This window comes from Limulus polyphemus, unplaced genomic scaffold (assembly GCF_000517525.1).
Source record: "Limulus polyphemus unplaced genomic scaffold, Limulus_polyphemus-2.1.2 Scaffold2495, whole genome shotgun sequence".
In the NCBI taxonomy this organism is placed as follows: Eukaryota; Metazoa; Arthropoda; class Merostomata; order Xiphosura; family Limulidae; genus Limulus; species Limulus polyphemus.
Genome location: NW_013668105.1, coordinates 103,294 through 115,637, shown reverse-complemented (window position 1 = coordinate 115,637; position 12,344 = coordinate 103,294). Strand labels below are relative to the sequence as shown.

The 12,344-nt window shown below is 38.6% G+C and overlaps 1 protein-coding gene across 2 annotated transcripts in view; it reads left to right on the top strand.

Annotated features, from left to right (window-relative positions):
- Window positions 1-768: 768 nt before the first annotated feature.
- LOC106467121 (synaptotagmin-5-like) overlaps window positions 769-12,344 on the top strand; it is a 32,818-nt gene continuing 21,242 nt past the window's right edge. For both annotated transcript variants that reach the window (XM_013927439.2, XM_022395249.1), the window contains exon 1: window positions 769-974. The gene's annotated coding sequence lies outside the window, so the exon portion shown is untranslated. The remainder of the gene's footprint in view (window positions 975-12,344) is intronic.

Genomic DNA, 12,344 nt, shown 5'->3' with positions numbered 1-12,344 from the left:
ATGAAGCAGACATAATGATTAAATGGAAATCTGGAATTGTGGGATGATATCAGTGTCTAATCCACTAGGTCATTTCTCTTAGAAAACTTTTAAAAAATTTACTGTTCAGTTCAACATTTTATTAAGTATATACGATATATCACAGAAGAAAAGTCATTAGTTTTGACAACAACCAGAATTGCACGATCTTGGACGACTTTAGTGACAAGGTGAAAGGAGTCCATCGCTCCGAGACACATCTAATTGTATATAGTTACCAGCAAATTCAATCTTGCCAGGTGAAGACCAGTTTCCGCGTATCATCGTTTGAAATTTAAAGAGATATTTCATTTTATTTTAGATCACGTTTAATCTACTGGTCTATTTTTTATTTCTAACATTTACTCATACATATTTCTGAAAAGAAATCAATTCCAAACTCTTCAACGTGTAAAATGCAAAACAATTTTCACGAATGCATCATGTAAAAGAATGCCGCTGGTTTGTGAATCAGTTCAATGTTTATTTAAAAGACTGCGCGTTCTCGGTATTTCTTCTTAAAGATCAACGGTTGTAAGCATATCCTCCGCCTACGCTTTAATATTTGGTAACTACATATAGTTGAAGCTACAATCAATTTTAACCATATATATTCCTGTTTTGTTTTTCTAGTTACAACATTTTCAGGTTTGCAGTTCAATTTTAATATTTAACATCACATGTGATTGGCTGTGACTGTAGCCTCGTGACATTTCCAACAAGTAAAAAGCCTGGGAAGCTACTAACGCTGAGAGGTGTTCTGGTGAATATTTCGCGCGTGCAACGCGTGTTCTGATAATGACGGTCTTATCTGAGTGTGGTTGCTTAGTTACCATACTATATTATTGTTAGTATATATATCAAATTACAGCACGGATGAAAAGTGCTTTTCTACCTGTTGTTGACTGTTAATACAGTTATGTTACTAGTGTAATTATTACGACAAACCATTTCAGGTATGTTAAGTTTATATAATTTTAACTAGTTGTGACATTCATCTTTATCAATCTTGGAAAAAAATATGTTTAAATAAATAAATACGCCATTCCAAGCAATAGGCAAACCTTGAAGTTATTTAATTATAAGTCCAAATGATTACTTTTCTTAAACAAAATAATCGTACAATGAAAACACCAAGTGATTTATTTACAAATAGAAATATTTAGGAAAATAAATTCTTAATTTAAAACAAATCGGGAAAAATGAATTGTATTTTCGAGAACATCTTTCGTTTAATTAGTTTGTTTATTTTTTAATTTCGCGCAAAGCTACACGAGGGCTATCTGCGCTAGCTGTCCTTAATTTAGCAGTGTAAGACCAGAGTTGTAGAGTGTAGACTAGCTAGTCATCACCAACCACCGCCATCTCTTGGGATACTCTTTTTCCAACGAATAGTGGGATTGATCGTCACATTATAACGCCCCCACGGCTGAAAGGGCGAGCATGTTTGGTGTGACAAGGATTCGAACCCGCGACCCTCAGATTGCGAGTCGAGTGCCTTAACCACCTGGCCATGCCGGGCCTGGTTTGTTTGTAGTTAAACTCAAAGTTACAAGAAGGTCTATCTGTACCCTACCCACCAGGAGTATCGAAACCTGGTTTCAAGTAGTACAATTCCACAGACATACCGCTGTGCCACTGGATAGTTAGTTTAGTTATAGAAACTCATTTTATGGCTAACTTGAAGGGAGGAAGCTTTATATTTAAAGGCATTCTGCCAATGAAAAAGAAATAATTAATTTCAGTTAACTAAGACAATAATGTTAAAAAAAGTATGATTTATAAAATATATGTATCCCTTCAAAATATTCCGATAAGGGGTTTAAATCTAATCTCAAGAGTTCATTTTTAAATATCATCTTGGTTTATATTTAAAACATTAAAAAAACATAACCTCCTAGAATTTTCTCTTCAAACAAGGTCGGGCGTGACCTTTTGGTAAGAGTGCTGAATTGCAAATCGAAAAGTCCAGGGCTCGAGCTACTTAACACACAATGCACATTCAGCTAAGTATTTAAAATAAAACACATATGTTAGAAAGGTATTTAGTATTGTCAACCTGATCGGTACGTTATACGATACATGAACTAAATGGCCGTGTCACAGACACCTCAAATTCAGGCATAACTAGAACTGCTAGCCAAAGAGAGGGCAACTACTCAGCACCACCAGCCGTCTATTATGCGACTATTATTTACTGAAAAGTAGGATTAAATGTCACAGTTACAACGACCCCCCATCGTGCATTTAACTTAATATTTTGGCAGATTTATTCTGAACAGTACCGCAAGAATAGAGGGTTCCCAATGTTTAATTTTGATGAACTTGTTTGTTTGTTTGTAGTTGAGCACAAAGCTACACAATGGGCTATATGTGCTCTGCCCACCATTGGTATCGAAACCCTGTTTCTAGCGTTGTAAGTCCGTAGACATACCGCTGTGCCACAAAGCTACAAAATGGGCTAACTACGCTCTGCCTACCATGAGTATCTAAATCCGAATCAGAAGCTTCGACAACCTTCACAATTCTTTTTGTTCTCTTTCCTATATATATATATATATTAAATACATTCACAAGTGTTTTAAACTATTCAATACGAATCTAATAATTCTTCAGCTTTGAAAATTAATAAAATTGTGAAAATACATGCATTACTAAATTAATGTTTGTTCCAGTTTCGTAAGCAGTTAGTGTTAACGTGGAAGACATGTTATCTATGCTAAGAACTGAAGACACACCCACCTGCGTACAGAAGCTGTGTTCAACACCAGGAAGTAACGTTTTGTTACTATGATAAAGCACTTCCTTTCAAGAAGACAAACTTGACAGTTTCAGAAGAAAAATGACATAACTTACGATATAACCAGTACAGATCTAAAAGCTTGAGCAATTTTGAAATGTAAATTATAAGCTAAGACAAAATTGTAGTTCACATATCGTTTCATAAACATGCGAAATAGTTAATAATTTTAAATATTTTGATATTGTTTTGTTTGGTGAATTTCGCGCAAAGCTATACGAGAGCTATCTGCGTTAGTCGTCTCTAGCTTTATTATATTATCTCTTATTTCTTATATGTTTTTTTTCTCTATATGTAATAATACTACCACTTTCATTTAAACTACATTTTCGAATTTCAAAAGAAAAAAAAGCCCCGGGTTTCAAATGGAGATGCAGCTCTTACAAAAACAAACAAAACAGTTTTTACTGTTTATACAAATAACATTTAAACTATATTTGTCACAATAAAACACTAAGTTAAAACTATTACCATAACAAGCCAAGTATCAACTCGGCATGAACAACCAGTATGAGTATCAACAATAACTGTTATAAGAGGAAGCCGAATATTCTATTTCGAATGCACATGCAAATCTCACTACTTGTGTCAGTTGAAACTCTAGATATCCCAAATTTCAGTTAAATAGCTATTTATAAATAAGGATATCGACACCAAAATGTTCACATTTCTAGATAAGCATTAGTTTGTTTGTTTGTAATTAAGCACAAAGCTACACAATTGGCTATATGTGCTCTGCCCACCCCTGGTATCGAAACCCGGATTCTAGCGTTGTAAGTCCGCAGACATACCGCTGTGCTACTGGGGGGGGGGCATACGCATTAGTATTTGGAAAATTTGCAAATACTGGTATAAAAGTCATTTTTTACAATATAGACATGACTTTTATAGTTTGAGATTTCTATGCATGAAGCTCATTAAGTAGATGATTTCATAGTTAGTAGATAATATAATATAATAAAACTAGTTAATAATATAATACTAAATAGAAAGAGAATGAAAAGGTTAACTTTGCTGAAGTCGTTGAGCAAAATGTGCGATATGCCCAAATGCGACATTATGAAAATACCGGTATAGCTAAGTTTGTTATGTGAGCCAAATAGAAGTTTCTTAGGTAATGGAGTCAGCGTTCAACAAGATTAGAAGTACACACCAAGGAAACAAAGAAGACACGAGGGGATAGGAAAGTAAACAATAAAATAACAACTAACTCCTGATAATGCCCTAGTGATGAAGGAAAACAATATTTTCCAAATTAGGAAACTATGGTACCTTTCCTTCGAAAATGTACTTTTTGAGTTTTGCGTAAAACTACACGTGGGCTATCTGCGCTAGCTATTCCTAATTTTGAAGTGATAGACTAGATGGAAGGTAACTAGTAAAACACCACCCACTACCAGCTGTTGGTATGTTCTTGTCAGACCGATTAGTGAGATCTGATCAATACTCTTATAAAACACTCACTGCTCCAAAGGGAGGAGCGAGATTCTTTATTTTATATTTTTTGCGATAACGGGGTACGAACCACGGAACTTCAGATCCACAGTTAGACACGCTAACGACTCGGGTCCGTAGAATATAAAGAATTGCCAATTTGTAGAGGGCACTTCTTAGTTGAATATAAATCAAAACATATCTGGATAGTTACGGTATTTTTCAACTATAAGCCGGGTTTTAGAATAGATAACTGTATAAAAAGTGATACCACTAAACGCCTGTGACACATGACTTGACATAGGTCACATGATCCAGACAGTCAGTCATCTCTCTAAACTAAAAATAAGCATACGTGCGATTAAGAATGACCAGGGCGTTTGTTTGTTTTGAATTTCGCGCAAAGCTACACGAGAGCTATCTGCGCTAGCCGTCCCTAATTTAGCAGTGTAAGACTAGAGGGAAGGCAGCTAGTCATTACCACCAACCGTCAACTCTTGGGCTACTCTTTTAACAACGAATAGTGGGATTGACCGTCACATTATAACGCCCCCACGGCTGAAAGGGCGAGCATGTTTGGTGTGACGGGGATTCGAACCCGCGACCCGCAGATTGCAAGTCGAGCAAAACAAACAAGAATGACCAGTATTGATATACAGTGCATAAATAAACTGTAGAAAACTTCACGAGCAATTTAACCATTCCCAGCTTTTTCATAATATATATAATTTTTAAATGCGTCTTACCAATCTATGAGATTAGAATTTGTTTGGGTTAGGTTGAAACCCGCAATTCTCTTACCGGCTATATGCTTTAATGAACTAAGCTGCCAAGTCTCGAACTTTAACACTTCCGTTTATCACTTTATTTTAATACCAATTGGCTCGTACAGGTCAGGACCTTTTTTTTTTTCTTTTAGCTCGAGATACCGATTTTAAGTGGTTCAAACGTAGAAATTCTTTAAGGGCAAAATGCTCGATACGCAGTCATAGGTTTGATACCTGTCTGATATCAGTTTTACACTTCTATAAAAAAGCAAAAACTTTTTATTAGTTTTAATTGTATCAACTTGTTACTATACATAATTTTCTGTTAAGTATTAGATGTGTAATTGTTGATTTCCTAGTTTACTCTATATAGTTTCTTGAATTGATTTCTAATATTCGTATTTAGCTAACATTTTCCTCAACGTAGTAAACTATCATTCACATAGAAGTTCTGGAAGACTATTTTTAAATATATCAAGAAAATAGTTACTTGCAGCTCAAGTAACAAGTTGTTGAATCCCCATCTAAAGATTTTTACGACAGTCTCGATTTCTGATATCTTAGGTGATCGATGTTTGACCCAATTCTTACTACTCACCTTTAGTTATTAACGATAATCTAAATAATCATTAACGCACGTTATAGAGGATCCTTATATATGCCCTCCTGTGGGTCAACGATAAGTTCACAGACTTTCAACGCTAAAATTCGGGGTCAATAGAAAGCAAATATTTTATTGAGTAGCTTTATACAAATACATCAACGCTCATTAAGTAATTAACTTCAGGTTACTTTAAATCGATATTTTTATGAGTATATTCAGACAACTTCAATAGTTATGTTGCAGAGGGTCATTTAGTCATGCAGTTTTAGATTTGTTTAGCATTCAATTTTCTTACATGCTTTCCGCTGATTTTAACGATGGCTAACTATTGTAGTACTATTCGTGATTTTATTCCTAAATATTTACTACTGTAACAGTATATAGTGATTTTACAGGTTTGTGGTTACCCACATACTTTTTGCTCATTTTCATAATGGCTCACTACTGCATTACTATTCGTTATCTTATCTATGGCTATTGACTGGCATGATATTTACTGACTCTTCACATCTCTACTTACCGAAACACTATCGAAAAAATATTAGAGGAACTTTTTGTTTATTGATTTTGTAAGTGACTATATAATGCATACTAGTTACTTATATTCTAAGAAATTACTCATTGTTTTACACTTTATTAATTTTCAAGTTGCTCACTACTTATTGACTTGTTTGTTTTGAAGCTAAGCACAAAGCTCCACAATGGGTTATCTGTGCTCTGTCCACCACGAGTATCGAAACCTGGTTTTTAGCGTTGTAAGTCCGTAGACATACCGCTAGGCCACTGGGGGGCGGGGGGGCTAGTTATTGACATCCAGTGTATTGATATGCCCTAACTAATTATCCATAGACACAATAGTTGTGTATTGAAATTCTATAACCGATTATATGATAAAATTTCAGCTACATGTATAACTAACTATTCACAGACACATTAGTTATGTACTGATATTTAATAACTGATTATTCAAAAGTAAAAAAAAAATGGCAAAAATGAATATGACATAAGAATTACAAAAATAACAAAATGCGCAAAGACCACGGTATTTACAATGTACGAAATAAATATTCACAATTCGGTTGTAATATGAAATTACTTAATAAAGGTGGAAGAATCAAATGATGAAGCGAACCTGCTCATTTCCAACTGTGAAAACAAGGGAAACATCAGGACGCCAGCGATGGAAAAAGTCGCCGGTTCGCAAAGCTTGGAATCACTTCGAGGCGGAGAAATAGCTTGAACTTGACCCTATATAAAATGCACTCGAAAATCGTAGGAACCCACTCGTATACATAGCGGTTCTTCATGAGCCAGATTACATGTTTAAAGAGAACATAATGAAATTGAAAGGTCAAGTGGCTGGGAACCGAGAAAGGGACATGGTAAAGGATAGTTCTGGCCGAGATCTGCGGGGTACGGAAGAGTCGTGCGACAAATCCCCAAACATGCGCCGATATGGGACACAGGACTAGAACGTGTAGGATAGATTCTATCCGTGCGTGGCAGATAGGACATGACTCAATGGTACTGATGTTAAACAGACCTTCCCTCACTGGTAGAACATTGTGGACGATACGCCAGTTGAAAGCTTAAAGATACTGATCAACATGGCGCATTGTCACTCGGCCCCAAATAACATGCCATGGTAGAGCAGGGTGATGTTGCTCAATCTTACGTAGTGATTTGGAACTAACAATGTGTAGAAGGAGCGTGAATCGGTTGATAAACTGAGGGAAGAAGAAGCACCCCGATAACGCCGTAGTGCCGCAATAACCTTAGAGTACCACTTAGGAGGTTCAAAACACTTTGGCGTAGTAAGATTAATGGTTGAGTCAAACTCCCTGAGGCCTGTACCAAGAAAGAAATGCAGTAGCAGGCAACAGGATGTCCCATCCAGGACAAGCCACGCACAGTTAAAGCAAGCAGCAAGGACAAACACTGTGATTGCACAAATGGTATCCCAAGTACTCCCGTGCAGAGTGGTAGTGTTAAAGATAGCCTGGATACCAGTTTAATCTTACCACTCCACAAGAAGGAATAGAACCTGGCGATTGATCATATCAACAGCTCCAATGAACCACAGAAGGGGCAGGATATGTGTGTGGATCACATCTGCCCTGTAATAGACATTTGCAGGGCAATAATGGTAATCATGCACCAAGGTCCTCACACGACTAACAACATCCTCCCAGATGATCTTGGGACCCTAGAAGAAAAGAATCCTAAAACACTTAATCGGGGAGGAAGTCCAAGTGAGACCAAATGGGGTATTCGCAGATGAAGCCCACCTGCCTAACCAATGAGCCCTAGTTTTGTTGAAATATTCTTTTGAATACAGAGAAACAACAGCCAGCACAGAATCAAGGGAAGTTTGGTCAGACAGGAAAAGATTAACATCGTCTGTTATAACTGACATATTTCACTGACACCCCGCCTGGTAGGGAAATACCTCGGATAGAAGACGTTTGGAAGAAGCATGAAAGAAGGCACTCAATCACAAGTGTGTACAATGAAGGCGACAAAGGGCCACCCTGATAGACACCTTGAGATATAAAAAAGGAGCCGTTAGGAAGCCATTCACCAGTAGCCTGCTGGAGGCAAAGGTGTAGAAAGCCTTCAAATAACACACAAAGGTAGAGTGAAAGCTGTATCTCTCCAAAACATACCACAGAAATTCATGGTGGACTCGATCAAAAGCCTTGCTTTGACTGATTGAAACAAAAATTGCCGGGACATCACGACCTATAAGATAATGAAAATGTCCTGTATACAGATGAGGTTTTGTTGAATACTCTGTTCTTGAACTGCACACATTTGAGTGATGAGGACAAGGCCAGGCATTGCTGCACTCAAATGGGCACACAAAACCTTTGTCACAATTTTTGAATCTATGTCCAGGAGAGATATGGTGTCCAAGAAGAGATGTCTGTCGAACAGTCAGGATCCTTATAAATTAAAGTAATCAACCCATCTAGCACACCAGTATGCAAACAGCCATGTGCCAAGCAATTATTAAAGACCCACACAAAGGATAAGTCCAATAATGTGCCACACATGGCAGTAAAACTCAACTGGTAAGCCATCTGGCCACGTACACTTAAGCATAAGTAAGGACTGGATAGCTGCCCATCATTCACTCACGGATATTGGATGAGACAAATCTCCATGCAGTGACTGATCCAGAGCTGGCAATTACTGACTGATATCATCCCAAACACTATGGTCGACAGGCGTGGCCGAAAACAAAGTGCTGTAATGTGCAAAGCACGTGTTGAGGATGTTGGACGTGTCAGAAGACAGTTGAACATCCATCCTCAACAAATGGGAGATGTGTCTACTTTTAGTCATCTCCTGGGCTTTGCACAGAGGAATGCAACCTGAGTTTCTAGCATGTAGTGACTCCGATTCACTGGTAATACTTGCTGCCCAGAAGAGCTTACTATATTCTAAATCTATGTCCCCTGAAGCCTCTCAATATCTAACCAAGTCCATTGATTGATGGGGTTGCCCTGAAGCAAGGCTTCCTGCTTGGAGTGCAGGAGAAGCCTATTTTTGTGCCTGGTCCATGCCCATTTGCAGCAGTAAGGAGGCACAGACCTCCTTCAGGCTCACCCACCAAGACTCACTGACTGTGACTGTGCAGCAGACATCCTGGGCCAGGGAGAGTAGCTGCTCCCCTATATCTACATCAGCGAGAAGGGAGATATTGAGTCTCCACACTCCAGGACCCCAAAGAGAGATCCTGAAATGCAAACAGAAAGGCTCAATGGTCAGAGACATATCATATAGCATTACCAACTTGGTAAGCTGCTACCTTGGCCAGGTATTGCACCAAGGAACCTGTGTGACACAGAAGTAGTCAAGGTGACCAGACACACCCTGACCATGCCATCTGACAACAAGAGCAGAGTCATACAAGTAATGCCAGACATCCTGGAAACCAAAATTGGACAATAAAGAGCATATGAGTGGAGTACCCTGATCCCCTGAAGCAGGGTTACCAGCAAGTTTATCAAGGTGAGGATCCAGCACACAGTTCAAATCTCCACCAAGGATGAGATCGACCTGTGTAATCAAGAACATGCCAAGGAGGAGAACAACATCCAATGCTTCTGTCCTTGAACAGGTGCATAGATATTAACAAATCGAATTTTCTGTCCATGAGTAAGGACATCAACATATACAACCCTACCTGCAGCATCGCTGTGGGAAGCAAGGACATTGCCTAGGAAAGAGAGACTGAGCAATATCTCCACCCCATGAGTGTGTGTGGAACCAAAGGACCAGAAAGCAGGGACAGGGAAATAGTGGACAAAAGAAAAATTATCCTTCCTGGAAGCAAAGTGAGTCTCCTGCAAGAAGATGGCATCGACCTTAAATAGATCAAAAAGGGAAACCATGTACCACTGCTTAGCAAAGGTACACAGTCCCTGGATGTTCAAGGTCAAGCAGGAGAAACCCATTCTGCCCAGTAGGATCAAAGAACTTTAAGCACTGCTGTTTCACCACTGCATCTAACAATGAGAGGTTTAGTGTAAGAAAATTGATGAGTGGAACATTATCTACCTAAGAGGTGGCTGGTCGTCCATGAGAGACAGCCAGGACACCATTTGAAATTGTTTGGAATGGAGAGTAGGTACGGCAATGGGGATATGAGAAGACTTGGATACAGGTAGAAACGAAAAATATTCGACACCCTGAGATGCCACCGGAACTGGAGAGGTTACAAAGGTCCCTGAGTCTTCAGGGTCGGGCGACACAGTGAAGCATTCCAAAAAAGAGTTCGAGACACTCGAGGGTTCATCATTGGGACTGTTCATGGGAGAAGTCCCACCCTTCGGATCTACAGGTGTGGGTGGAGAAACATCGATCTTGGCACATGAATAAAAATCCTCACTTGTGGAACAAGATGACAGTGTGTCCTCATATGACTCCATAGAGGCTTGAGAAACGTCACATGGTGATTCGGGGATGGGTGGCTGGGGTTCGGTGATGGTTGGTTGGGGTTTGGCACCAGAGACTCTACCAGCATACATGGAGAAACGTCTGGGGCACACCAAAAAGTGGTGATCACCCTTACTCATCTCACATGAAACAGTACACTCATCCTCCATGTGACTGCAGTCAAGGCACTTCAAACACTTAACGGTGTCACTTTGATTTGAGAGATGTCCCTCCAAACCACAATGGCGACACAAATGCCACATGCCTCGGTCGTTGACCATGACATCATAGCTGCCAATTTTCACTAAATTGGGTACGGGAGTGGTCATATCATTGTGTACTTTCCTGTTTCCTGTGCAGACACCTAGACAGGTTTGATAGCACTCATGTTCTGTCTTGAGGACTCGACCATATTGTTGCAGGGATACGACAATTACATCATGAGGCAACTCAAAGGGGGCCGAACACAAGGTCATCCATTTGATATTTTGCCCTTACAGACGCAGGAGCACCATTGAACGTGAAAGAACCCTGACCCAACAGCTGCTGGGCTACAGCGAAGGAGGACAGGGTAGCAATATACTTCCCAGCATTGAAGTGCTGGAGGCAATCCACAACATTGCCACTCAGGCTCTCACATAAAGAGTCTATTACCTGGGAAGGCAAAGAGTCTGCTGGCATGGCGAACCTGACCGACCGTGGTTGGTTCAGGTGCGTGGCAGAATTCATTCCGGCCAACCCTGAAAACAAAGCAAAGAGGTCCAAAAGTGTAACTAGTGGACTTACTACTAGAAAACAAAAATTAAAAGAATACCCACAAAAACCGCACACACGGACAGCAATCACCGCCGAAGATAAAACTGGTCACATAACTCCAGGCTTGGCCCCACTGAAAGTTTGAAGAAAAGTAGAGTGCTATATAATGTATTGTTTTGATAATTGAGAAACTGGTATTTTTAAACTCAAACATCAATAACATATACACAGATCTGTCAGTTGCATAAGCACTTGATCTACTTGAAACCTTGAATATTAATATAGACTGCTATTTATTTATTTTTACTGAAAATGTTTTGCAGATATAATCTTTGTGGACTGAAAAGTCACAAACAGTCGTAATATAAGAATAATTTGTCCCACTATGTAGCGACCAGAAATTAAACTGTTATTTATCAATTATGGAAATAATACATGCTTATAAACTGAACTCACTGCTAAGTAGTAGTTTTCCCTTTTATTATTTCCCCACAAAAATACGTGTGGTAGAAGAATACTACTGTTATACAAGCTGTGAAACCCTCGATAATGGCAATTAGGTGCTCAAATAAGATTATAACTCAACTTTAGCAGTTTTTTGTAAAATCATAGAATAGTAGAATAAATTTGGCGGCCATTTTTTTATTAGCTCATCCCAACATACTAATAATTAACGTGCTTGTGACTAACATTTCAGTTATATAATGGCCTATAAATGATATTTTAGAAAGAATGTAACTGTGTACTGCTATACTAGTTATTGCTTTTCTGTTATTAGTTATTCACTAATACATCAGTCTCTATTAATATTCTGTAGCTGAATTGTTGCATTAGCGATGAACCTACACCCTAGAAATCTATATCCTATGACCTACTATTTACTGTAGACTTAGATATGTAATGATACCCTTTACTTACAATTGACTTCTAGGTTCTGATATATAACCTTGGCTATGTATTATTGTCTTGGAGCCGAATTTTAGTTATGTACTGATATTCTATGACTGACGTTTTCTGGCAT